Below are 27,496 nucleotides of genomic sequence, written 5' to 3' on the forward strand. Positions count from 1 at the left end.
ATTCACAAAGTGAAAAAGGTTAATATTTAATTGCATTATAAGTTATTTGTATTCCGATTTTGCATTGTCTTTACTCAGATCACATCCTGCTTGTGCCCCAATCCTGCTTGTGCCCCAATCCTGCTTGTGGATGATATCAGGCAGCAATGTGGATAATTGTCACATATCAATCAAACACAACTTAAAAAAGCAGTTAAACTGACAGAATATGACCTGGATGATGGAATACTCAATTAAAAATCAAGAAGTAATGGATATAAGTCAAGTTAGTCAAGAATCTTATGTTTGCCATGATCTAAAAGGAGGCTGAAGATGCTTATTACTGACCAGTTGTTACTGTGTTAATCTAAAATAATCTACCTTCATATATATTATATATATGTGTGTGTGTGTGTGCATAAAGAGCCTAAAATTTCCTACTGGGTTTATGCAGTAGGCACTTTTTAAAAATTACTGGCTATTTAAGTCCCAAGTCTTTCTAATTTTAATGTTAGACCAGTTGATCCATGTGTTCATTCAAATGTATTAGTGCTTCAAGAATTACACCTGCTCCTCACAGAAGACAGGACAGAAAAAAAGTATGTAAAAACAAAAGCAAAGAACATATACCTGCTTTCTATGTCAATATTCAATCTGTGCTATTTACGGTTTTCCTTCTGTGAGTAAGTCCCTTAAAAGCTTAATTTTTCAACCAAGTTTGTTTTCAGGAACAGAAATATAGCCTCCAGAAATTATTTAAGGAACAACTATTTATCTCTTCAGTACTAGGAAGTGTAGTTACAAACTAGACATTAACTTGTAAATACATTGAACAAACATTATGGAAATATGTGAATATTTAAGGTGGTACATCCTTTAACAGAAAGACTTAAATAATGAATGCAGAATTAATGAGAACTAATTAATTAATGAGAATTAATGAGAAAGTTCTCCAGTTCCACTACAAAATTGAAATTTAAACCAAAGGCAAACTTTTAATTAATTTCTGGAAAAGACTTTCCTACAGCAAGAGCATTAACTGCTTTTTTAAATAGACAAAAGAGTGAAACATTCATATAAAACATAAGTGTAATGGTAAAAATCCTTTGTTATCAAAAGAAATGTGCAGCAATTAATCCAGACAGTTCTCACTCTGATGCCACTTCATGACTATCGAGGTTAAAAAAATGGGATCATGAAATAGAGAAGATTAATTTCACAGAAGTTTTTACAGCTGAAAGTGGATGACTATAGATTAACTACAAAGACAAGAAATCTAGACCCTACAAGGATGAGAAATTTAGACCATCTGTATTACATCAACTATTAGACTGTGCATTATTCTTGGCTTTCCATCAAACTCTGGTCCTTAAAAAAAACACTCTTTTGTTTAAAGCTTCAAAGACTACAGCTGTTCTTATTACTGGTTTTGGAAATCACTACTTAAAATCTTTAAAATAGAACATATCTGAAAAGACTCAGTAAAAACTATATTTACAAAAAAGCTTATAACTAAAGTAAACTTTCAACATTCTGAAGATGAAAATAGCAAGAGCAAATAATCAGGATAAACACAACTGGTTTAGAAAAACTTCAGGAAGAAACTAAGAAATATGGAAAAATTATTTAAAGAATTATAGGGGATACTGAATACTGGTTATTACTGAATATTGGAATGTAAAGCACAGAACGCTGAAAATATTTGTTTAAAAGAAGGATCTGTATATTGGATTTGAATTTATCATACCTGCTGCTTACTCTGAAAGTTAAATTAGAATGAACAATTTACAATTCAAAAATAACTTGGAACAACCAGTTACAAAATTACAATAAGAAAACGTTGGCATTCATTTAATTCCTCTGTTCCAACCTTTTTAATAAAGTAGTAGAACAAAGTTCATGCAAAGGTCTTTGTTCTAAAAACAGCGATAAAGAAAATACACTGTATAGGTTCTAAATAAGTACATGTATCAGAAAATGCAAAGGATTTCCTATAGCTACAAATTAGCAGCCTCCCCTCCTCCACACATTTTTTGCTTTAAGTCTCAAATATATAATAACAAATGTACGAGAAAGGTCTTAAAACCATGACAGATGCTAAAATAAGCTTGGCAATCCATGTATCTGGAGTAGTCTTATTACAGTCCTTACAAGAAAAATTATAGCTAACACAATCAGAAGCAGAGCAGCTTTATAGCTTTGAGGTTGCACCTCAGATAACCAAGGAGGAGCTGTAAGAATTAATTAGCAGAAAAGTAAAAGGCAAAATGGCCCAAACCCTTGCTCTGTGACATACTGTCTTCTTTCCCACAAAACATAACCAAGTTTTCAGCTATTAAACAATTGCCCATTTATTCCTGCAGGTAAGCAAAGGGCCTCCAGGTCAACCAGAATCTGCAGGACTCAACTCACAGCACAGATGAATATAACTTAGTGCAATCCAAAATTGGCTCAGACAAGGTCTAGAATTATACCCTTGGCATTTTGGCAAGCACAGTGAAAACTCAGGAAATCCATCCAAGCCATTTGCTTTCATGTCATAAAATAACCTATGGAGTTTTGTACACCCAAAGTGAACTATTACTTCAGATCCAATCTGTCTTCCCAAAAGACATGGGCAACTTCTGGAATTCTTCATTTTTGACATTGTGGCAACATTTATTTGATTTTCGAATCTCAAATACATTTGTACAGCTCCAAATGCAATCTAACTGAAGTTCTTTAGGTTAATCCTCTGGGAATGTCTCAATGAAATTCACAAGTCTATTGTCATAGAACTATGGAAAGGCCTGGATTGAAAGGGACCTTAAAGCCCATCTCATTCCAACTCCTTGCCATGGGCAGGGACACCTTCCACTATCCCAGGTTGCTCAAAGCTCCATCCAACTTGGCCTTGAACACTTCCAGAGATGGGGCATTCACAGTTTCTCTGGGCAACCTGTGCCACTGCCTCACCACCCTCACAGTAAAGAACTTCCTGATACCTATTATCTGATTTCCTAATATTCTAATATCTAATCTAAACCTATGCTCTGTCAGTTTGCAGCCATTTCCCCTCATTCTGTCACTGCATGCCCTTATAAACAGGATCTCTCCATCTTTCCTGTAGGCTCCCTTCACGCTGCAATTAAGGCATCCCAAAGCCTTCTGTTTTCCAGGCTGAACAATCCCAATTCTCTCAGCCTTACCCAATTCTTTTATCCCAGTCTCCAAGCCTAGGCATGGAGCACCTTTTATTTCAGGGCACACATTGGTAACTTCTTGTTCTCACAGATCTACCAAGGGAACCTTTTTACATCTTTACAGAGGCTGCACCTTTACCACTGAAAATTATATGAAAGCTACCTTTATTGTTCTTAGAGGCTTGAACTGTCTGCATCCTAATGTCCTGATTATGGGCAGACCTGTTGAAATACAGACAAAAGCAGACAGTGTGACAGCAATTTAAGTGTGTTGACCCACTTATCACAGGTAAGTCAACAAATACATTTTAATACAGGTTTACTGTGTATAAAATGCAATCCTTCGGTGTGAGAACATTAGATGTAGAAAATAAAATAAAAGGAAGCCTGTAAGCACTGGAATCATCATTGCTACACTAGCAGAGACCTAGAGCCTACACCTCAGTAAGACTGATGGAAAGGAAGGTTCACTAGAAAATACACTGGGACAATCAGAAAAATATTCCTAACAGAAGCTAGGGGAGAAAAGCAGCTCAATCTCTCCAGCTAATCAAAAAGAAGGTTATGGTTTGGCTTGTTTAGAGTTTTTCTAAGCATTCATGACAGATTTCCTCTCAGCATCTGCCATCTCAACAACACACGTGCCTGTGTACCTGCATCTCACTCCTGGCAAGGGGTTAAAGGAAAGGTAAGATCTGCCAGAACCCCAACACACAGAGGTATAAGGCACATTCCTATGTTTACAGCAAGCAACAGCTTTAACAACAACACTCAAGTAATGATTTCTTAGAAAATTTTAGTTACGTCTTCTGCCGACCTGCTGCCAAAAAATTAAGGAATTGCTTCCAGCTACACCAGCTACACTCGAACCTTGCCAGAGAAAAGCCCAGGCAAGTGAGGCAGCTGAGGTCTCCACAGGACTAAACAAAGCCAAATTCAAAGACATTCAAAGAAAGCGAGGGGGTGGAAATATCATGTATTAGTGTATACAGTGAACACCTCAATGCAGACCTCCCAGGAAGCCAAGGACCGGAGCTGCTTCGGGAAAAGGCGGGGAAGGCACAGATGGGCAATGACAGCCCTTTCCGTGCAAAGCAGAGGCTTGAGAGGATGGAGCTTGGCCAGGCAGTGGGGAAGTGGCTCTGCTGAGAGCTCGTGGGTGAAGATCAGAGGGAAGGCAAAGAAACAGGATGTGATGGTGCTATTCTGCACAGAGCAAATGTCCCGTGGTCACACTTGAACCATCTTCAGCCCAGTGAAACCAGTAATGCCCTGCCTGCCCAAGGACACCCTAGAGCAGTGCTGCTGAACAGTAGCCTAAACTCAAGGTGCAAATGTCAACAGGTCCCTGGGCAAACCTCAGAGTTTTCCAGAAACATGGCAAAGACTTCTTCTGTTGGAATCCAAAACTTGAAAGATCAGGTATTCACACCTTTGGGGGAAAAAAAAGAAAAAAAGAAAAAAGAGAGAACACCCCCCCACCCAGACCACAAAGCTCAAACTACATGCAATACTTCTAGTTTTCAGGGCTAATCTCATGAAACCTCATAAATTAAAATCTCAGAGGAAAACCAGCTTTACTCATTTATGAAAAATCACGACTCAGAGCACCTCCCCTCCTTCTCCCACCAGCAGTGAGGCAGACTTGCACTCTAGAATGTTCAGTACAGTGGATTTTCAGGCAATCTCACATTTATTACACAAGCTTTAAGTGAAGTACCATACCTAACAAAATGAGACTCAAGTGATTCTGCCTGTATGCCTCTGATTCAGAATAATTTGCAGTCAATTTACTGTCCAACTGTTTTAAAGTTTTTAGTCTAAAGAAAAAAATCAGAGGAGAAAAAGAACTCGAAAAAGACATGAGTACAGGCACCTCAGGATTCCCTATTTTCACATCACCCAGCAAAAAGAGTTCTGAGGAACGTGACAGTCAGTCTTCCTCTGATCTGTGATACCTTGATGTCTCCTCCTAAAGCATTTACTCCAGTTTGACAGTAAAGAGCTGAAGATGATACCTTTTTCCCAGTCCTTGACTCAGATACTAAAGTTCTTAAATAGACTAGTACAAATGAAAATAAAACTATTCCCTTTATAAAGACATCAAATATATAATAAAAAAAATAAATGTTGCATCAGTTCCTATCTACTAGGATTGATTTAAGCTTATTTGAGCAGAGCAAAGTCAAACATTAAGTTTTTACTTCTTTCCTTTAAATGCATCTACATAAGAGCAAATACGTTTTATTTATATAGTTATTCCTAGAGAGATATTTCAAATTATTTTTTAAAGATGGTGAAACTTTGAACTTCAGATGCCTACATAAGATGCACTAAAAAACCCTTAAACAAGCATCTATGTTCAAATATTAGTCTGATAATACTCCCACTGTCAACAAGGAAAACTGACTCTGCAAGGCATGAAAAACCTTGGAGGTCACCAATTTAAAATCTGTTTGATTATTCTGCAATGATTAGAACTTTGCTCCCTCACAGCATAAATTCTCTCAGTGTACAAAAAAAAAAGTGAGTAAAGCAGTAAAAAAAAGGCCTTTACAGTTTGATATTGATCCTCCTACAGTTGTTCCAAAGGCCAGTGTTTCTTCCTGAAGACAAAATATATACTGTCTTCTCTTCTAGTGACAGCCACACTAACTCAGCTGTCTTCTATTGACAAACGTGTCAGACTTGTGCCTGCTAAAGCAGGGCTTTTTTCCTGAAAAGACCTCAGAAATGTATTTGTAACATTTTCACTTATTTTTTTCCTACCTTTTTGAAAAAAAGTTAACCACATTTCATTTTTACCTTTCGTTATATCTTCCTGCCCGTACTTCTCAGCTACAAATAATTGAAAGCATCAGTTTCAAGTGTGAAACACTAAAATGGGATTTTCTTCATTACTTCCCATTATAAACTACAGTGTAATAACACTGAACATCGTTCACAACTGCACTGCCCTCCAGAAAAGCCTGTAGTACTTCCTTTTTGGCAAAGTGAACTGTATCTCTACACTGACAGAGGTGTTTTTCTTAACACAAAAAAAAAATCCCAGCTATAGCAGTTACTGACTCAAGCATTTCTAGCATTTATTGTGTTCTACTTGTCCAAATATGATTTATATTTGGTATAGGTTGCGAAAAAACCAGACATTGCAAGGCTGGTCTCAAACTAGCAAAGGCCTTTAAGAGCAATGTCTAACTTGCATGACTTGTTCAATCAACTCCAATTAAATCCCCTGGTAAGGATGGATTACTCCCATGAGGAAACGCTGCAGATCTTAAGTCATAACACTTTTCAGGGATAGTGAGATACTCACGTATTCAGAAAATTTATAGAACAGTGCAGTTAGTAAAAACTGATTGTAGCTGTATATCACTGATAAAAACCTTAATGGATTAACAGCGTCCATTTCAGACAAACACAATTTGTGATGGATGAGTACAAAAAATTCAGTCCTGGAGACGTGTCACTGTATATACCCACCTAATAATCTACTACCAATTTGAAGTAAAAACTAATTTAATCCCCACATTTCTGTTCTGGTCATGAATTCTTTAAGCGTTTATTAGGATCATTCCAAGTGTTTTTCTCTCTCATAGTTGTAACACACTGTATCTTTAAACCCAAAAGAAAAAAATTTACCAGAGACATTTCAGACACCCCTTGCATCCAGAAATTCCATCCAAGATGACTTTAGACTTGTTCTTATTGTACCACCCGGAGACATGAAAGACCTGTTAAGTCATCGTAATAGAGAACTTGTCCCTGGGGTGTCTTCTGCAAGTGATTCATTTCATTGACTCTGATAGTAAAAGGGTCATAAGCAGAAGCAACAAATATGCAATGTAGCACTGAATGTACATTCTGGATTTATTACAGAAAATTGAAAGCACTGCAGCACCAAAACCTAATACACCATTAAATACAGCATAAAACACAAGAAATACCTCCATAGCTTACTTTTATTATATGTTTTACGAATATTTTAAGTCACAGTGGATTAAGCTATTTTACTTCCAGCACAGGGCTCTAGAAGGGATGCATGAGAGCTCCACCTATTTCTGCTCTTCAGAATGTTCTTATTTTTATTTCATATGCAGTTTGCCACCATTTAATTTAAATAGTTGTTAAATAACTGTTAATCTGGTCCACAACTCATTACATGCTTTTCCATCACATTCAAGAAAAAGAGTACTTAGAACATCTAAGTAATTTTTCCATACACATAACTAAAAATATACAAACTTTAAGACAGCAGTCAGTACACGTCATCACAATATGTAATAGCAAAGTGTAATAACTTTTATAGAAAGCAGGAGATTCAGTGTTCAGTATGAAGAGCAAAGACTGATGTCGAGAAATGTTTCTTTTTTGTAAGTCGATAGGATAAACACACCCCTGGAACATTCTGTCCATGGCAGGGGATTTAAAAAAAAGAAATATAATGCCAAATTAGGTGCTCAATGCTGACAGAGTGAATGGGAGTTTACCCAAAAAAAATCTCACATGCATTAGAAAAATCCAGTCAAAAACAAACTTAGTACTACATCTTCTTTGTGAAGAATGCATCTCAGTTTTCTACAGATAAACTCTATTTGTACAGAAGAAGCTCAGAAAAAGGGGTGAAGAACTCTCTCACACATAGTGATGGACAGATGAAGCCACCTTTAAATGCAGCTCTGGAAACATAATATGTGAGGTCACCAAGAAGTGAAAGTGCAAATTCTCCTAATATATGTTAGTCTGAAACCTCTTCAAAGGAAATGGAGTAAAAAAAGTAAATTAGTAAAATGAACAAGAACTTTAAATGTTTATTCAAGCACTGACTTTTCTCATATTCAATAGCTGACAAAAGGCTCAGGATTCACAAATTTCATCTAAAACAACAAAGAATCAGAATGAATACAAGAAAAAATTTATCATGCTGCATCATCACACAAATTCAAATGATATAAACTGACAAACAAACAAAAAGCAACTAGAACTTAAGCTGCTGCTGGGTTGTTGTATCTTTCGGAGCTTTTCCTACTTGTCTTCTCAGAGATATTAGATTGTGTCATGACAAAGTGGTGCAGCTTTATTGAGTTTAAAATAGCAGACAAAGACTAATGCAATACAACAGCTTTTATGAACTTACCAGCAGTGAAAAGGCTGCAACTGGAAATTCAAGAGACATACATAACCACAAGGCCACCCACACATCTACTGCCGTGCCCAGGAGGTCTTTGCATGTCCGTTTTCTGTTTGGTTTGTGTTTTTCTTAAACTACATATGCTTTTAGCTGAGCTTCAGCATTGTGTATAGTTCAAAGAACTTACTCAATTCAGTTTATTTTATTTTTCTCTGCTGATTCTAAAGCACAGTTCTAGCCATAGCTAGATCCATGGCTTATACAAGACGGATACAACAGACAAATTGTGCAGCAAAAAAAAAACAAAGTCTTTAAAAAAATTTATAAAAATCAAAATCAGTGAACTTTGAATCAGTGACACCTCACCTTCTGTCCCATAAGACAGAAAGAAAGGGCACCAAAACAAGATGGATCATGCAAATGCCCCCCAAAAGTGTCTGCCTATGATGCATCAAAATAAAACAAACCCTCTTCCCCATAGCTACGTGGGAAATACCATCCTGATTACTTCTGTTAGCTATTGCAACATTTTATTCTTCAAAGCATTCATAAACTATTCCAAAACCCTCATGTGGGAAAAATTAACACTAGGTTCCTATATATCTAAGTCAATTGATTTGATTCTTTACCAGTTATATAGATAAAAACAAAAATAAACTATTTTATGAACATCCTGCAGTTCCTCTGAGAGCAGCTGTTACTGTAAACATGTTTCGCTAGAGGCAAATTCTGTTCTTTATTTTTTCATATAATTCCTGCTTTCCTCTAATTTTCAAGGTTGTTTTAGTAGGAATAAAACAATAGGCAGCCAAGCCAAGACAGCACTGTAGTTTAAGTTTTACAAAAATGTTTCCCCACACAGTAATACATATTTTGTACATCCAAATCTTCTTGTAGTTCCTGTGAATGCAAAGTTTAAGTCAATTCTTAGTTTTGTTGTGGGTTGTTTGTTTTTTTTTCAGGGAAAGCTTTTACAAACCATCACAAACCACACCACTACAGTACTGAAGCTACTCAGTACTAACACACAGTTTTCTGCATGAGATTTTTACTTACTTTATGAATTCTGCTTATTTCAGTTACAGGTTAGTTTGTATAAATATTTTATTATAAAAGCAAAGAAGAAATGTTCTAGGTGATTTTTCTCATTTCCCCTATAAAATCAAGCTTTGCTTCTTTGTACTGAGAGGGAACTGGTGCAAGAAGGGATTTAATATGACAGAGATCATACGCACACACGCACTGATTATTTTAGCATTCATTATTATGACAATCATCTCGCACAGAAGCACAAAAACAGATGAAGGAGAAGATATTTCTGTACCATGAACATGGATTCACCACAGATAAATCACGCTTGCCCAACCCAAATGCCCCCCTATGGCAAAAGACCACATTTAGGACAAAGCCCCACATCTGTCAGTGGTCTCGGAAGGTGAGGAAGGATGAGCTGCATCAAGGGGTTACGTGGGTTGTGAACTGGCTGCACCACTCAGCCCACAGAGATTAAATCAGTGGCTTGGCTGGTGATGGGTAGTAAGCCAAACAACCCCACGGGTTATTACTGTTTGATATGATATCCTTATTAGCAAACTGAAAGAAGGAGCAGAATACATCTACAGCAAATACAGTGACAGTGCCAAGCTTGGAAAGGGAAGGATTGATATAATACAGACATTCAGCTCAAAGGAACCTCAAGAAACTTAAGGACTGGGCCAACAGAAGGGCACCCATAAGAAGTGGAAAATGGCACCCCTGGGCCAGGATGACCCCACCCATCAGTACAGACTGGGAACAGACTGCAGTCCTGCTGGAAAGGTCCTGAATGAGTCCACTCAGCAACAACAATTATCACGGAGCCAAACTCATCTCAGCAGCACAGAGAACAACAGGGCTCAAAAAACAGTTGTGGCCTGGGAGGTTCACACTGGTCTCAGAACTCTTCCCCAGCAGGTAGGAAGTGCAGCAGTGGAATAAGCTGTCCAAAGGGATGGTGGAAGCTGCACATTGGAGATGTCCAAAGTGAGGCAGACGAAGCCAGAGCCGGTACGACTCTGTGCTGTCAAGGGCTCCACTGATGGGGAGCTTGGATGAGATATGCTACAGGGGTCCCCTGCACACCTCAGCTTTGTGATTCTATCTGCAAGAACCCTTTGGAAGAATTCTTCCATATCTTACCAAGACTTTTTCCTTTGGCAAGGTTCTCTCCATTAGCCAAGAGAAGTCTGTTTTCACATCAAATGTAAGAAGATATTTTCTCATGCAAGTGCAATCAACTTCCGTTAAAACTAAACTTGCTAACTATTTCAAATGCTGTTACTGAGAAAAATATCTCCAGATTTCAGCTGTTAAGTAACTGGTATTGTAACATCTCCCTAAATGTAAAGCAATATTGCTGTTGGGTGAAAGGAATGTCCATCATAGTTGCTATGTCCAAGTAAAAAAAGGAACTGCAATTTTTTCTCATCCTGTCTGTGGGAAATATTTAGCATTAACTGAAAGGTTGACCATAGACTAATTGATTTATTGGCTTGTGGCACAGCAAAATATCTTGGTCTCTTGAGGACAAACCTTGGCTGCAGGGTTTTTCTTTCATTTTAGCCAAACATTAGTATGTATCTGTGTGGTAGGAAGGACAAAATTAAGTCTTGGTCACGGTAGAAACCATCAACATGGCATTTGTGACATTGGAACCAATTTTAGATTCAGGCTTCTTCAGGTGCTCACATTCAAGCCATGCCTAAATACCACTGATTCAAAGCTTTGTAATTCAGTGTAACTAAAATTCTAGTCCAGGTTGCTACTAAGAGACATTTTCATTATTTCATTGTGTAGGTTTTTCTGAGCTGGAAATACAGACATTCCTTTCTTGCAACCTCCAGCATGCTACTCTAGAGTTTACTTGGTTTAACTTTTGAATGTTTAATCCCTTTTCCTGCGTGCCACCACTTCACTACACTGAAAACTACTAGACTGCACTCCGAAGACTTCTGTAACATATCCCAATGACAACCACAGCCTCTCATTCAATAAAAAAAAATTAATTTATGTCTTCCCAAACCTATGAAGTCAGACTCTACCAACACACCTGTGGCATTTCCAAAGAAGCACCTCTGAGCTTTCTGCTGTGAGATGTCTCCCTCGCATTTGGGAAAAGCTCCCACATGCACAGCAAGAAATTGCCTTAACTACAGTGGTTCATAACCTTGTACTAATTCAAACAAAATCCAGAGTACCTCAAATACCTGAATGGGCAGAAGGCACCCTCAGAGATCAACTACAGAAATCAGGTACTCCACAAGGAAAAAGGTAAGAAAGATTTGGCACCATTCACATTTTCTATACAGCATCCCAAAATGCTTTACTTTATCTGATAGATTAAAACTCACATCTTTCACTTAGCAAAAGTGTTTAGGGCAAAGCAAGTCTAGAATAGAGTATCTTCCACCCACCTGGTTACATCTGAGGTACAGCATAGGGGAATATTCAAAGCTGAAAGGGGTGGGAGAACAAGCACGAGAGTCTATTCTGCAAGAAAAAGGACACCCAGCTGAGACAGAGATCTCAAATTTGGTTATCTGCTTTTGACATTATTTCAGCATTTTGTAGAAAACACTCAAGATATTATAAAATAAGCAAATTTGTCAGTTCAACTTCCAAAGCAGGTTATTCAAGATGATTATACTGTTAAAGGTAAGGAGGCAGTGCTCATTTTCCAGCTTCATGGCATACAGACAATTACTGTAAAGCCAGCATTCCTACTGCCTTATTCTTGGGCTACAGAAATATTTCTCATAAAAGTATCCCACTAAGCCAGTAAACAAATACATGTTGCCACCTGCTAGAAATGGGAAACAACTGTTCACAGCACACTGTAGAGAGAGAGCCGTGCAAATCTGTCTGTGCCATGTGCAGAAGCTGTAAACTACTTGTCTAACTTGGCAAAGGGAGTATTAGAGAAACTTTGCAAGTCTCTGCACTTGTTTATGATGAGACACTAATTTATATCATTCCTGATTAGATCCATGAAAATACTTTTTATCTATAAATAAGACTCCCTGATGAAGTACACGAACCTAATTCAAAACAAGACATTCTTTTGCTGGAATGTGAGCAGCTGTGCAGAAAATAATTGGGATTGCTAGTCAAGGACTGCCATTTCAAAGTATTCCCCATGTAAACATGGGTTTTGTTGTTCTACTCTACAGTTCATTATTGCATATCTATTTACAGTATGATGTTGTAACTCCTTGATGCCATTAGAGAAGAGTTAAAGGTAGAGAACCTTGTTCCTCTTAGCAGGAACCCACCAGCATGCCAGCCTCCCCCAAATTATCTGTCTGTTATCACAGCAAGGATCAGAGCACAAAGCAATACAGTTTTACCTCACAGAACATTATTACAAGATAATCATCATAAAGAGCTTGAGAAAGCAAACTCTTAAATGTGCCCAATAGTGACCCTTGAAGCATTTCTTACTATTCTCTCTCACATCAAATCTTTGGATGTACTTTATACCTAGCTTATAATCTCACTTTAATTTTCATTCCATCTGCCATCTGTTATGCCTGAATTGCTGGATCAGCCTCTCTGTTACACTATCCAGAAAAAAAAAAAGTTTCTTACTTTGTCAAATCTCAAACATGAATTACAATTTCTCCAGTGAATAAAGTAAAAAATAAATTTAAACTCTCAGCATGATAAAGCATCCTCCCAGTATCCAGATAAGTGGGCTCTGAAAACACAGATTTGTCTTCAGAAGACTTTTGAAAAAGCAGCACTGAGAATGAGCATTTGCTTTCTCTGGCTGTAATCCTCTCTTTATTACTATGTCTCTTGGTAGTCTCCTGTTACAGTAGTTACACACTACAGAAAGTCAAAAGCTCAAATTAATTTTTATTTATACTCAATGTTTGCAATAGGAAATGTGTTTAATCAATTCTAAGCAGGAAGTTACAACTTTTATTGATAGACTTCCAGTTGGTCAAAAATATTCTGAGCAGTTCAGCCCCCAAAAAGTAGCTTAGGCTTACTTTTCAAAGCAGCAGCTGGATTGGTTCCTGAAAACTTGTTGTCCAGAGAACATTCAGGAGCTGGCAAAATGTCTGGAAAGCAGCAATAGTTCTGATTATCTCTGCCTTGCAAATTCCTGGATTTCCAAGGCCTGACACTCGCACACCACACAGGTCAGGAGATGAACAATCCCAAGCAGTTTTTACTTATGCTCAGCATAGGAGTCCCTGAACAGAAAAGAGGCAGAAGTGCTGGGTTTAAGAGCATGAAAATCAAAATCACAGTGATGGAATAGGAAATAGGGGCTAAGAGAATGACAGTGAGTACAAAATTTGAGTGTGGTTTTACTCTCTGTCTCTCAATTAGTCTTGCAACTTTGTCATCAACTACAAAATTCTGCAACAACTTCTTAAACCCATTTTTGGTAAGCAACCAAGAGATAGCTCCCTGGTAATGAAACTTCTATTTGAAATCACTTTACTATTGGCTATAGTGTAAGCTATTCAGTTATTTTAATTCTAGTTTTATACTGGTGAGTTTTTTTGAAAACCCTCCTATTTAGGACCTATGTATTAGGGAAATAAGGTATCAAGGTGATTAAAGAATCAATAAAGACATAATACTCAACGGAAGAACCAGTGGTATTTTGCATAACATATTCAAATAAATGCTAAACTTACTGACTAGTAAAAAACCACGGTTAGTACATGCATCCCAAATTCTCTATGTAAGGCTTGTTCTTAGTGTCTTTTCAATTACGATTCAGTGCCCAGAAGACTTACTTGACACAATTAAATCAGATTAAATGAACATGATTAAGGGTGCAAAGTCAGGCATGCCAAAGTTAGGAAACACTAAAATTAGAAAGTAACATGCTCTGCATTTTTCTCATTAGGAAGAAACACAAATTATGAGAGAGATCCTGCCTTATTCAGCAAGAATTCGTTTATTGTACGCTATTCAAATCCTGCTCCCAAAAAAGAAAATCCTAATGTGCTTTTCCATGGTGCTTGCAACTGTAATACCTGAGTACTCACACATTCAATTATTTTCATAAAATGTGTCTTAGAAAAGGTATATTTTCAAATCTGAAAAATAACGAAACTAAGGCACAAAAAGGTTAAGATCAAAGGTACTAAATGACTCAAATAGCCAATACAACATTTTTAGACTTGACTTTTTGAAGGGCAGAATACTGAGCAGTGATTCATACAGTCAAATATTCAAGCCCTGTCTTATAGTACACCATACCATTCCAAAGGTATGGTCAGTGTCAGATACTAAGTTAACCTAATAGTTCACTGCTGCTAAAAGAAGGTAATCTGCAATTGTCTCCAACTGTCTCCCTTCCATTCTCCCAGACAACAGGTCTCACTCTTCACTTGTACAGCTTGGTATTTGACTATTCAGCAAGTCACTCTATCCCAAAGAACAAAAATAATACTGAGGTAACCACAAAAATTATTAGTTTCTGCTGACTTTGTGAGCTAAACTAGTCTGGCAAGCAGAAGATTTGATGTAAAGGAAGAAAAGTGATACAACTCCAAGACAGGGAATGGGATTTCCCCTCCTGGAGGCAATTGTCTGTTGGATCAGGTCACACGTTGTGCCCAGCTGAATGAGTGGCTTGTTTGAAATTCAGACTGGTTCAAGGACAGGTTGCCAAAGCTGGCAACTACTGCAGGGGAAAAAACCAGCCACCACAAACCTTTTTAGCAGTGCATCAGGAAAAGGAAGAAAAATCCATCTCGTATCCCCAGGAAACAGATTTTCTGATTTCAACTGATACCCACCATTGCTGCATTCCCAGGGAACAGATCTATGCAGGAAAAGAAAACCATTTGCATTCCAGTTTTTGTAACACAAGGTAAAAGAGCTCATAAGCAATAACTTCTCCTACCATAGTTTTGCCCTGACCCTTCTACACAACAAACTGCTGGACTCCCACAAATAGGCTGTACAGAAATCAAGCACAAACAAGAAATGACACTTCTGGCACAAATCCTGTTTACAACAGGATATATGGATACATAATAAAAGATGTCATCATAGGAACAGCATACCCATTTACCAAATTCTGAGGTTTTTACTCTGGAAACCTCTTAACTTATTTTAATATTCACTGTGCATTCACTGAGCCCTCCAGCACCCTTTTTTAAATTGAAGGAATAAAAATTCTGTCACACAGAATATTACTGATAGTGAAAAGTTTCATTTTTGCCATAGTAGCTCTGCCACATGGACAGTGACAACGATGGACAGGGACTACAAAACAAACATATAAATTGTCTCTGGGCAACAAGACCAGGCCTTAGGGCTTCACTCCATAAATCCTCCCAGCTATGCTGATGCAACTGTTCACAGGAATGAACGGTGCAACACAATGCTGAAATGTTTGTGGGTTTTTTAAAGAAAAACCAACCAAAATACCACAAAAATCCCAATGACCTTTTATGCACAGTTTACATCATTAGTAAGGTTTATACAACCAAGAGGAATTAGACTTCAGCGGAGGATAAGGGAGGAAGGAACATGAGATTGCATTTTCACATACAACACATCAGAACAGCATTGCATTAGTCCTGCCACCATCTACTTCATTTACCCTGGTCCTGATTCAACACGTGACCTTCTTATTGGGAATGGGAAGGGTTAAGGAACTGAAAGATTCATTAGTCCAAACATTATTTTCCTTTTCAAATCCTCTGTTCTTATTCTGACAGCAATGTCATTTCAATGGACTACAGGTTGATACCTAGAACCTCTTTAAGCGGTTTTTTGAGGTTTGTATTTGCATGCAGTGATTCTTTTCTCATGTTTTGATCAAATACTTGGGGCAAATTCCAATAAATTAATAACCAGATACAATTCCAAGTGCAATCATCCCAAATTTCTAACAAGCATTGGAAAGTCTGAACAACTGCCCTTCTTCAAATGTTCCTCAGTTGCAGATAACACTTTGTTCTTCTTACCCCTTTTTGAGATGGAGAAAAACTTTCTCCATGGAATTCTTGAAAAAAATCATAGCGATATTTCTAATTCTGCATGCAATTTCATTTTAATGCCAGTTTTTCAGTTGCCTTTATTTTGAGTTTTCCCTTCTTTTTTTTTATTTGCAACATCCCACACTAGTATAAAATTAACACTTGGTTGATACATTTGATGGATTTGCTAGTCAATAACTGTGTGTTCCAACAATATTACAGTGACATTAATGAGCAAATTGCAAAACTTCTTTTTAAATCAAATTGAGCCTTTTTCATTTACTTGTTTAACAGCAAAATCCCTGACTGAGCTGTATTACAAACAAAAGATGTTTGTTTGAAATACTGGAGAGAATTCTATTCTGCTGTTTCCATCCCTTTGTTCCACCTTTGGTGTGGTAAATCAGATCAGCTCCTGTGCTCATGTCTGGCAATCAATAAACAGTATTCAAGTCTGTGTAATTTTTGGCAGTTTGTTGTCACTTTACTGGCTGTAATTAAAATAACAAGCAATCAAATAGTAACATAAGTATTGCAAATACTGGAATACACAACTTGTCAGCCAGCCTTTACAGGCCTAAACATCCAAGTGCTTTTCATGTACTTCAGGTACTTCCAGAAAGCAGCAAGTGTATTGCAAAGATTCACAAGTTGGTTTATTTAACATCTCCATCCTAGCTGTGCTGAGCTGACTCTAATCATCCCCCAATGAAAGATCAAATCTTGTTCTTCAGAGCTTCTACAATTCCAGTTCCCAGAAGACTAACAAAAGAACAAAAATGCTTGGCAGACATTTTCAAATAATTGAGTTTTATTTTCTAAATTCCTTTTTTAGCAAAAACTGCATAATCCTCACAATAAAAGTGTCACCCTTCTAGATATGTCAGGGTGAGAGAAAAGTTCAAAACAAATGATTCATCCTTTCCCCTCCTCTTTAAAAACTACTAGTTCTTAAGGCTTCGTAGTGTAAAAAACTTACATACTACAAATACTTAAACTACAAAAGGCTCTGGTACACTATTTAAAACACTCTTAATTTATTCAAAAAAAGGAAAATATATTCATTAAAATGTATTTTCGAACTTGAATTTAAAGCACTTGGGAATTAGACAAATTTTAACTGCAGAAAGGAAAACTTAATAAACTTTCCTGAGACTCAGCATACTTGGTCCTGCAATTTCCCTGTAGCAATGTATACACCGAGAATGAAAAATAAGGAAAGTAAATTTATGAGTAACAGTAGGAACACAATAAGATAGTCATTATTTTAAATTACAATATGCAAGCACATTTACAAAACAGTCTGCAAATTCTTTTCCAACTTCTCCAGAATAGGACTGAAACCATATAAGCTATAATTTAAGATTTATGTTCTGCATATATATTCTTGGTTAATTTTTAATATACTGAAGAGGTTCAACTGCAGCATAACAAGTAACAAAAAAAAGCAAAGTGAACAACAAAGTAACACCAGCTACATATTATGTTGGCTAACATTAATATCAATCCTTTCTACAGGGCAGATTTTCAGAAATCCTTCTGATAGCCTCACATGATTTGTTGGGCATCAAACTACTTCAAAAGTAGCAAAAGAATTTCTGCATATAATTTTTTTGTGTATTATTTATATGGGTTTTTTTTTCTAATTCATGTTAATAAATATCACAAATTTACTACTACAATACAGAGACATTGTCTGGAACAGGCCAGAAAGGAATAGAGTGTAGTGGACTTAATGGGAAACTCTATTTTCAAGCAACAGTGCCACTCAGATCGATCTGGAGAAGAGTCTGTAATAATGAGCGAGAAAACAGGACACACTGGCCCCCAACAGAACACAAGATTAAAAGCCCAGATTCACTTCTGAACTTGGCCAGACTGCCAGGAACACCCACATGATTCTAGGGGAAGACACCAGATATTCTACTGATTTATCTTTAAGATTTCTTGACTTGTTTCGGTATCCAGAAACACTCCTTCTTCTACAGAAATTTCAAAGTAAGAGGAGGGGGAAAAGAGATCTTAGAAGCTTTAGTAGCTTCTGTGGGCATAGAAGAGTTTTAATTTAGGACCAACCAAACGAATCCCAGTCCTTGCCATACTAACATAGTACACATTCCACACAGCCTTGCTTTTGATTTCAGAACCACATGAAATACTGCCATGCTTCCATGGGCTACATCAGCAACAGAAAGCAGACAATTTCTCAAATCATCCAAAAGGAAGTTTTTGAGAATTTGACCCTGAGAAAGAGACAGACAAAAAGAACCAGGTTTGAAAGCACAAAAAAAAAAAAAAATTAATTCCTATGGTAAAGCTTAAGAATTTAGCTGCCAATCAGCCATTGAAAAGAGTCTGGGAAATAGTCTTATTAAACCTTTGGATTAATGAACAGTTCAAATTGCACAGTCCAACAACATTTAAGTATTTCCACATCAAAAGTTTGATTTTTTTCTTAAAATAGCAATGGAATGCATTTCTATCCAGACACTTCTGAAGCAAATCAGCTGTAAAATAAAAAAAAAAAAAATGAAGGCCCTTTGAATACAAATTTGCAGTAGATAAAACCTTAAATATAAAAATACAGTCATTAGTGGGTGTGTGCTTTAATTAAAAATTAATTTGACCAATTTCATCAGACTATTTCTGCAGGTGGGCCTCTCAAGATCCAGCTTAATTAAACCTCACAAAACACTCACTCAGGCCATGACAAATAAAAGACCAGTTACTGTTTCTCCAGCATAATTTCAGGTTCATCTGACCAGACATACCATGAAACAACAAAAAATTAAATAAATAAATAAATGCATCAGCCCTAATACTGTAGACAGAATTGTCCTTATGGACAAACAGATAAATCTAATCATCAAATTTTTGGGCACAAGTTTCAGGTGGAACAGTAAATACAGTCATTGTCCTCAGGAGGCTCATTCAGATTACTGTGTGTGACTAAGACTGTGCTGGGAGGACAGTAAGATTTTCTCATTAAATCTCTCATCTTTGGCAGGGTGGGAAGGGAGAAAGGGGGACTCCAGAAGCAGACAAACAACTGAATTCCTGCCCACCTCCCCCAGGGATTCAGTGCATGGGCAGAAGGAGAAGGTATGCAAAAATCTGAGCTTTCATTGCCCACGTAACAACTGGACACTAACACAACAGTATGCCAACAGCTTTGGGAGGAAAACTCTTTAAAAGCTCCACTTTCTGAGAAAACAACTTAATTCATGTGGAAGTATTGACATAATGAACTCCCAAATGCTTTAGCAATATAGTCATGAATAAACTCATGAGGGCTGAATAAGCATTTACACAAATGCACTTAGAGTTCATAAAATAACAGGCCACACCAGATAAAAAAAAAATCCCACGGGATGAAAACGCTCCAGAGTTGCATCCTATGTCTTTAAAGCCAAATTGCAGGATAGGAAAAACTGGCACACTCTGAACCAAAACAGAAATCACAGCAACTCATTGACTGGTGTCCCCAAACAACTGCACACAATGTCCTTGCATGCCTTAGGAAGTATTAAAGAACACTTTGAAAGAGACAACTTGAATCCCAACAAATTGATAGCACATATATAGCACTTACAGTTTCACACTGGAAAGCAGTTAAATATGGTAGTTATTGCCAACAGGAGACTGTCCCAAGAATGTATGTGCCAAACAAACTAAACATGTTGGCTTAAAATTATATCCTGTCAATAAAAACCACAATAAAACAGAGAAAAATAAAAAAAAAAACACTCAGAGGTAGTGAAACTTTTCATAGTGGTTCTGTTCTATTCTTATATTCTTCAGCTCATAGAAAAAGTAACTGGAAGGGAGAGCTCAAAAGGTCACCTGGGCCACTCCTTTCCCAAGCCCAGCTTATCTGTACTTCTCCCATTCCCCACAGAAGTTGTTTAAACAGGAGCTTAAGGTCTCAGGTAACAGACTGTGTAGGATTTCCAGGCAGCAGATCCTGGAGCTTCTGTATCATTATGCTTTAAAAAAAAACCCAAATCTGCTGGTTTGATGGTAACAAAGTTCAACCTGCTTGACTCTCTCTTGCTTTGATCCAAGTTCATTATTTCTTGTACTCTCCCCCATGCCTCTACAAACACTTCTTGCACACTTAAAGCTGTTATATCCCCCATGCCTCTACAAATACTTCTTGCACACTTAAAGCTGTTATATCAACCCTTAGTAACCTTTTCTTCAGATTAAACTCCAATTAGTTCTTTTATTCCTCATTCCAAGTCAGGTTTTCCAAGACTTAGGTCTGTGTGACAATTTAATGTAATTTAATTTAAAATTTAACACATTTTAATAGAATTTTTTATCTTCCTATGAAATCTGGAGTAAAATGGAGTACCATGAAATAAAAAATAAAAACTTAAAAGAACCCTAGAACAGCCCCACACCAAATACACATTTTAAAAAGCTGAATGTGAGAAATTAAAGGGTTTCTTTGGTCTCAACGTTTTAGTTAATATCAATATCATCACAGGTGAAGTAATATATCACAATTTTACAGCAACTTTCTCTGATACAATCATGAGCCAAATGTTTTTTCTCATACAAGTATCACACTGGCAAATACCCTCTTACTTGGATCACTCAGCTTCCCTTTTCCTGAAGTTCTCATATTGATGGAAAACAAATACCTATGGACAGTTTGTCACCAGAGTCCAACCACCTGCACTGCTCCAGGTGTGCAGCTCACATGTCCCTCTCACTGGCCACATCACTTCATGTCCCTTCACAAAAAGGCAATTCTTTAATTACAGATTCACTTCTGTCTCAACATTAAACATGCTATATTACAAAAACACCCGACCCAAATAAAAGCTGAAAGCAGCTGTTTATTTTTTCCAAGATAATTCTTCCAGCAATCCATCATACAGAAATAAACAAAATTACTAAGTTTCTTTAAAGCAAAAGTGAATATTTTTTTTTTGGTAGATAATGTCCAAGCCTTAGATCATCAATGCTGAAAATTTGGCCTCTAAATAACAAGTCTAATTATTGCCTGTTCTAGGTCAGAAAAGGGCTTTGTCAGCCAGACTTTTATTAAAAACAACTTGTTTTAACACCTCAGTTGATTTCTCACCAATAATCAGCCTTATATTTTTGGACACTAACAGGCAATTTCAGAACGCCAAGCACACAAGTTATTTCTGGTTCTTTAAAAACAGACAAACAAAAAAACCTAGTACACTTAAACTGGAAAGGAATACAAAGGAATCCTAAAGGCATTATCTTACTTTTGCCCTGGTGATCACTGGACCATGCCATGACTCACAACACCACGTTTCCAGATCACCAAGATTATCCCCCACTGATTCCAACAGAAGTACAAGAAAGAAACAATATTCAGCTCCAGGAGGAACAAGCCACTACAGCACCAGTGATAGGTTTTATGTTAACAATGTTTTATATTGCTTGGTGAGGTTTTGCTGTGCTGTAAAGCTGACTAAGATGTAAGATAGAGGTGGTGGTTATTGCCTTACCTTTCAGGTCTACATCATCTTTGGAGCTCATCAACCACAACCCAAATCCATTAAAACCACCCAAAACCATCAGAAGGTTGTTAAAACTGGATAAATGGGACTATCACGTTAACCTGTGACTTGATGGGCATCAGATACAACAATAGTTTTATATGACAAGTTGAATCTAGAGCAAAAATACTTCTATGTCCTCTTTAGATCACACATTTTCTTTCTGCTGTCTTGAAATACAGAGATCTATACCTCATGAAAGCACCAACCACTTCAGCCAGGAGATCCACACCCTGAGATATCAGACTGTTGTTTTAACACAAACTTTTGGAACATCTGAGGGTTCATCTGGTTTTTTTTCAATGACCAAAAAAGAATCTAATAATTTCCAGCATCAAATCCTCATCAAAAAAGCATTCTTCCTCACAGAAGCATATACTTGCCTAAAGTGCATCCCCACAACCAACAACCTTCCTAAAAATGATCTAGAATTAGAACTAAATGCAATGGTTTCATTTGTTCAATGTTATAAAATCAAGTATGAACCTTATCTCTCAAAAGCAGGTGGAGGAGGGAACAAATTCCATTCCTCTTCCTCCTAAACTCACTCAAATACTTAAAACAAAAAGTTACATTGCTTAATAATATAATTATCATGTCATAATTCTTAACCCCGCTCCCATGGATGCAGGTGCCATATTTATGAAACACAGAGAACTGAAAACCATCAGCATTCCTCTTTTGGTTTTTCTGCTTTACATGTGCAGTATATTATAGGGTTCACAGAGATGACTGAGATCAGTCTTCCTTCTATCACCTCTCCCCTCACATCCTCCCCCAACTCCAAATTGAGAGTATTAAAAAAAGAAAAACACAACAACTTTGGGTCAACACCAAATTTTTTCTTTAACACCTAATTGTGAAACGCCTGATATAACATCTCATATTAAGCATGACTGTGTCCAAAACATTTTATTATATTATTGACCTTATAACACATTCATCTCCAAACAGCCTACCTCATGAAGTCATTCTGTATTTAGAAATACAATACTCTGTGAAATACAATACCTTGAGTCTGGAAAGCAAAAACAAGCAAATACAAATAATTAGCAGTTTATCTCAAATCTTGCAATAGCAAATCCCCAGTCAAAAAGAACAGTAACATGGAACCATCCCTGCTTTGACAGACAGCAACCACAAAAACAAGGCGGTGATTTCACACCCCCTCTTGCACTGTAATCTAAGTGACTCTATCACACCCTCCCAGGTAAGGGACTTACAAAATACCAAAGAACCATCATTAACAAGGGAAAAGCAACACAAAGAATGAACAGGGAAAGCTTCTCGCTGAAGAGGATGTACGTTGCACCAACTCTTGCTATTTGAACGCATAATTGTATTTCAGAGAATTTTCTGCTCTGCTTCAACAGGTATTAGGTCTTAGCAAGCAACTCGTCCCCACACCACATGCAAGGAAGGAGATGAACACTATAAAGTTTAGAGTTTTAGCACTAAAATCAGTTGGTGGAAAGATGTCAGATGTTTTCCCTAAAGAAGAGGAAGGATCACAGAGACCATCAGGTGACTACAGAACTTGCTATAGGACACTTTATGCTCTGAAGGAGCAAAAGAAAAATCCATTGCAGTTTCCACTCTGAGCCTCTACAGGGTACAGACATTGATGAGTCTGAACCTTCTTTCTTATCAATATGACAAAAGGAGAGGTAGATGTTTTTGACACTAATATGTCATCATTTTTCCTGCAGTCTCTTAGTCCCTCAGAGCCCATGAAAGCCTCTCAGTGCCACCAGCTCAGCACACCCACTGCATGTTTACTGCACTTCAAACAAGTGTTGCTGCAGTTCATCTGTACCACACATCAGGTTTGCAGAGAACTTTCTGTTCACTGTCACAGTTACTTAACTACTGCTTGTGTGAATCCATCTTTTCTTTCCTGCTTCATGCTCTGACAGATTCTTCAGGATATGTTTCCCCCTCCCCATACTGATTTAGTGTCCAATAGAAAACTGGTCTATAACTAGGTTTAATAAGGCACTATAACCAGGCTAAATATACATTCTGGATAGACTAATCTCACACAGGATTTTACCACACATTTCTGAAAACAGAAAACTTCCAAGACCCTTTCTTGGATTGTACCAGGATCTCTGAAAACTCAAACAATGGAAGCTTTTGGTCTGTCAATTCAAATTCCAGATTCTTGTTGGATCTGAGTTTTGCAATTGGCAACATGACAAATTCTTTTCCCACACGAGAACTGCAGCAGAAATTTCCCCTGATGTTTGCTCAGCACAACCTTCCTAACTACTCAAGAGTCAGTGCTGAAGAGGGGAACCTTCATCACAAAGTGATCTCTGGGACATGGGGCTGCCAATTCCCATGGATGTTTGTCTTGGACAATGCAAAATATTTTTGGTTGAATGTAATGTTATTTATTTGGTAGCATAACTAAAGAGTGACAGGATGTTTGTTTATTTTGCTGACACACTGCACCCATAAAGCTTAAGAGATAAACCCATTTGAAAAGAAAATATTGCTGGAAAACACCTTCTTTGATACATCACTTATTTGTTAAAACCCCACATACTACTCATTTTGTACATATATCAGTTCCATTACTCATAACAGTTTGATGAAAGAAGTATATTCTTCTTTAGAGAATTAGCATACACATAATAAAAGACAATTTCTTTGTTACTGTATAGTGAGTTAATGCGCCAATATTTTATTTCATTTAAAATTTAAACTGAATTTAGTTTTAATTTAATCTCAAGTTAACTGTCCTATCCAGAGGTATGTATCCAAATGCTGAACTATTTCAAAAAATTAAAGGCTAAATTACAATCAACTGCCTTACCCTACACTTTTTATGAGACTCATTTTTATTGTCAATCTTGACATCAATGTGAAAACCAATTTGAAAAAATACTGAATCGGGTTGCAAACTGTGTAAAACTTTCATGGTAGTGAAACTAGTACAGCCACTAGTACAAAGAAAAATTGGATTATTTTGACAAGTAGCTGGGCATAACACTATTTCTAAATTAAAATTTTACTGCAATCTCAAGCTGATGAAATACATAGCATTTTTTGCTATCAAAATGCAACAAGTCAAAGCTAAAACTTTACAAATACCTCTTTAAAAAATCATATTATAATTATCTGATCCTTATAATACCTGTTGTTTACATCATAACTTCCATTTCAAGGCTCTGAAACATATGCAAAGACTGCAAAAAAAAAGCTAATTTAAGAGAAAAACACATCACTGGATAGGTTTTTACTGTAGGCCACCTTCTCAGGATGATGAGACAAATTAATATCTGCACTGCATATTTTTAGCCACTTTGCAGTTAATAGGCTGCTTCAGATGTTTTTACTGCATAGTCAATGGTTACTATTTGCAACAATAGTGACTGTCATTTTTAATTAGCATTGGGTAACAGCCTCCTAACATAAAAGACTTTCTATAGCTACAATAAATAACTGCTGGCTCATAAAAAGCCTTCAGATCAACTTCAGGTGCACAAGGGCTTCGTGGGCTTCAACACAGACACACAATAACTTCTTCCAGAACTATACAAATGTGGTCACTGCAAACTATGACCAATTTTATGCCAATTAGGAATTTAGGAAAGAATGCTGAAACTACAGTGGGCACACTCCTAGAAATTACTGTTTGCATCTCTAAAAAAAGCTCCCTGTGACCCTTGGTGGTAAGAAAGATCACAGAACATCCTGAGTTGGAGGAGACACCCCAAGGATCACTGAAGTCCAACTCATGGATGGTAACTGATGTGAAGTTTTATTAATTACAAGTTTAAAGCCAAATGATGAAATTAAGACAACACATTTCAGGATACAAAGTTCTCCCAGTCTGAACATCACAGATGAGACTCTACACAAAACCTTTCACTTTTTATAACACAAAGCTATTAAATGTATCATGAAGGAGAGGTGCCCTAAGGAAGAGTTGAAAAATTGACACTGGATATTGAACAACTTACTGTTCCATGTCCAGATCACTTCTTAAACATTTATTTTTAATTATGACATGGTAAAAATTCACAGTAAATATTATGGAAATGGCTGTCACCCAGAGAAGCAGCTTCCCAAAAATTACACCAGTCCAGTTGAGGACATTCCTCCCAAAACATACATCAGAAATGCAGAGCACATTTCGGCCTTACCTTCCAAGTGTCAGAATGCCATTGTCTCTTCTCAAAACACTAGACAATATTTTGTACTCTCTGCCCTTTGATACAACTTGAGGAACTCCAGCTGACAATACTCTGACTCATCAATATTATGCAGATGGAAAAATGCCAACAAAATCAAAGCACCGGGATAGAAAAGAGCTGGCAAAGAGTTGTTTATTGAGGCAGAAACAAACATAAACACACTGAGGAACTTTCAAGACTGCACTCATAATTCTCAGTAGAATATGCTGCTCATATGTCAGGAGAAGGGTCAGTTTAGCATTTTATCCTGTAGACCCAGAAAACACCTGCTTACATCCTCAGGCTTGCTAACAGACTGTCCCTTTCTCCCAAGATGGATCTGGACAATCACAATCTACAAAGCACCTCAAGACTAGACTGTTGTGCTTTTCCTCAACTAATTCAGTCATTGCTCCATCTAGAAACACATCCAAAGGAACAGAAAATCTTATTGGCATTTCTGAAAATCTTGTGATTAGGAGGCAAAGATACCACCAATGGGCTCTAAATCAGAAAATTCTATATATATGCATTTAGGACACATTATTGCCAGGCAAAACAGTACCAATCAACCACAAACCTGGAAACAAATAATGCAGAACAGAGGTAAAGATGTAGTCAAATACAGAACAAAACAGCTTAAAATCAAATGCAGGTATCCAAAACTTTGACATTAAAAACTGCTCAAAATATCTGTCACACTTATCTATGCATCTACTAATTTTGCTGTGCAATGCTAATTAGAAACTTGAAACTATCTATTCCTTCAACGTGTGCACTCTACTCCTGACTTCTTGTCCTCTCTAGGTTTATACTGCTTCCCCCAGCCACAGCAGGAACAGGCAATCCTTCCTGTACAAGCTTTAAGCACTTCCACGGGTTAAGTTCTCCCTTAATTAGATGGGCAGAGATGTTTAATTAAAAGTAAATTGGCCTAGTTTTAATTAAGTTTTATTCAAAGTAAGTATTAATAAGGTTCAGAAACCTTGATACCCAGCCAGGATGCAACTGTGTTTATTTTGATATGGTCACGTCAGGATCGGAAAAGTTACATTTTCAATTGCTCCAAGAGGGATGAACACGCCTTGTTTTTGGCATCTTCACCAGTGCAACAAGGTAGGGCTGAAAGTAATACAGTGTATCTTAAATAGATTAAGGGATTTTATCTGCTTAACTTTTATGTTGCAATGACTCTACCACAATCTTTACTTTCTTCAAGCTGACTTCCCAGGAGGTACAAATCTGCAAAATCCATTTCCTCTCCCACAGTTATTGAGTAGAATGGGAAATGGCAATTGTTTCTCCAGAGAATCTTTCCCAGATACTTTGACCTTAAAAGTAAACAGGATCTTCTCTGTCATTTCTGTGCCAGCATTTGAGGAAACACATCAACCTGTGCACAATAATGTGAGTGCAACAGATCTCTTTGCCTGTTTCTCACAGTCTGAACTCCATTGGTCATCTCTCAACTCACACT

At 37.1% G+C, this 27,496-nt stretch overlaps 1 protein-coding gene across 4 annotated transcripts in view; it reads right to left on the bottom strand.

Annotated features, from left to right (window-relative positions):
* CTBP1 (C-terminal binding protein 1) overlaps positions 1 to 27,496 on the bottom strand; it is a 237,551-nt gene that overhangs the window by 200,223 nt on the left and 9,832 nt on the right. The window contains exon 1 of one of the 4 annotated variants that reach the window (XM_018087939.1): positions 11,745 to 11,803. The exons of the other annotated variants lie outside the window; for them this stretch is intronic. The gene's annotated coding sequence lies outside the window, so the exon portion shown is untranslated. Of the gene's footprint in view, positions 1 to 11,744; positions 11,804 to 27,496 lie in introns of those variants that run through there. 4 annotated transcript variants of the gene reach the window in all.

The sequence above is a fragment of the Manacus vitellinus genome, unplaced genomic scaffold (genome assembly GCF_001715985.3).
Source record: "Manacus vitellinus isolate BGI_N305 unplaced genomic scaffold, ASM171598v3 scaffold_0_pilon, whole genome shotgun sequence".
NCBI lineage: Eukaryota > Metazoa > Chordata > Aves > Passeriformes > Pipridae > Manacus > Manacus vitellinus.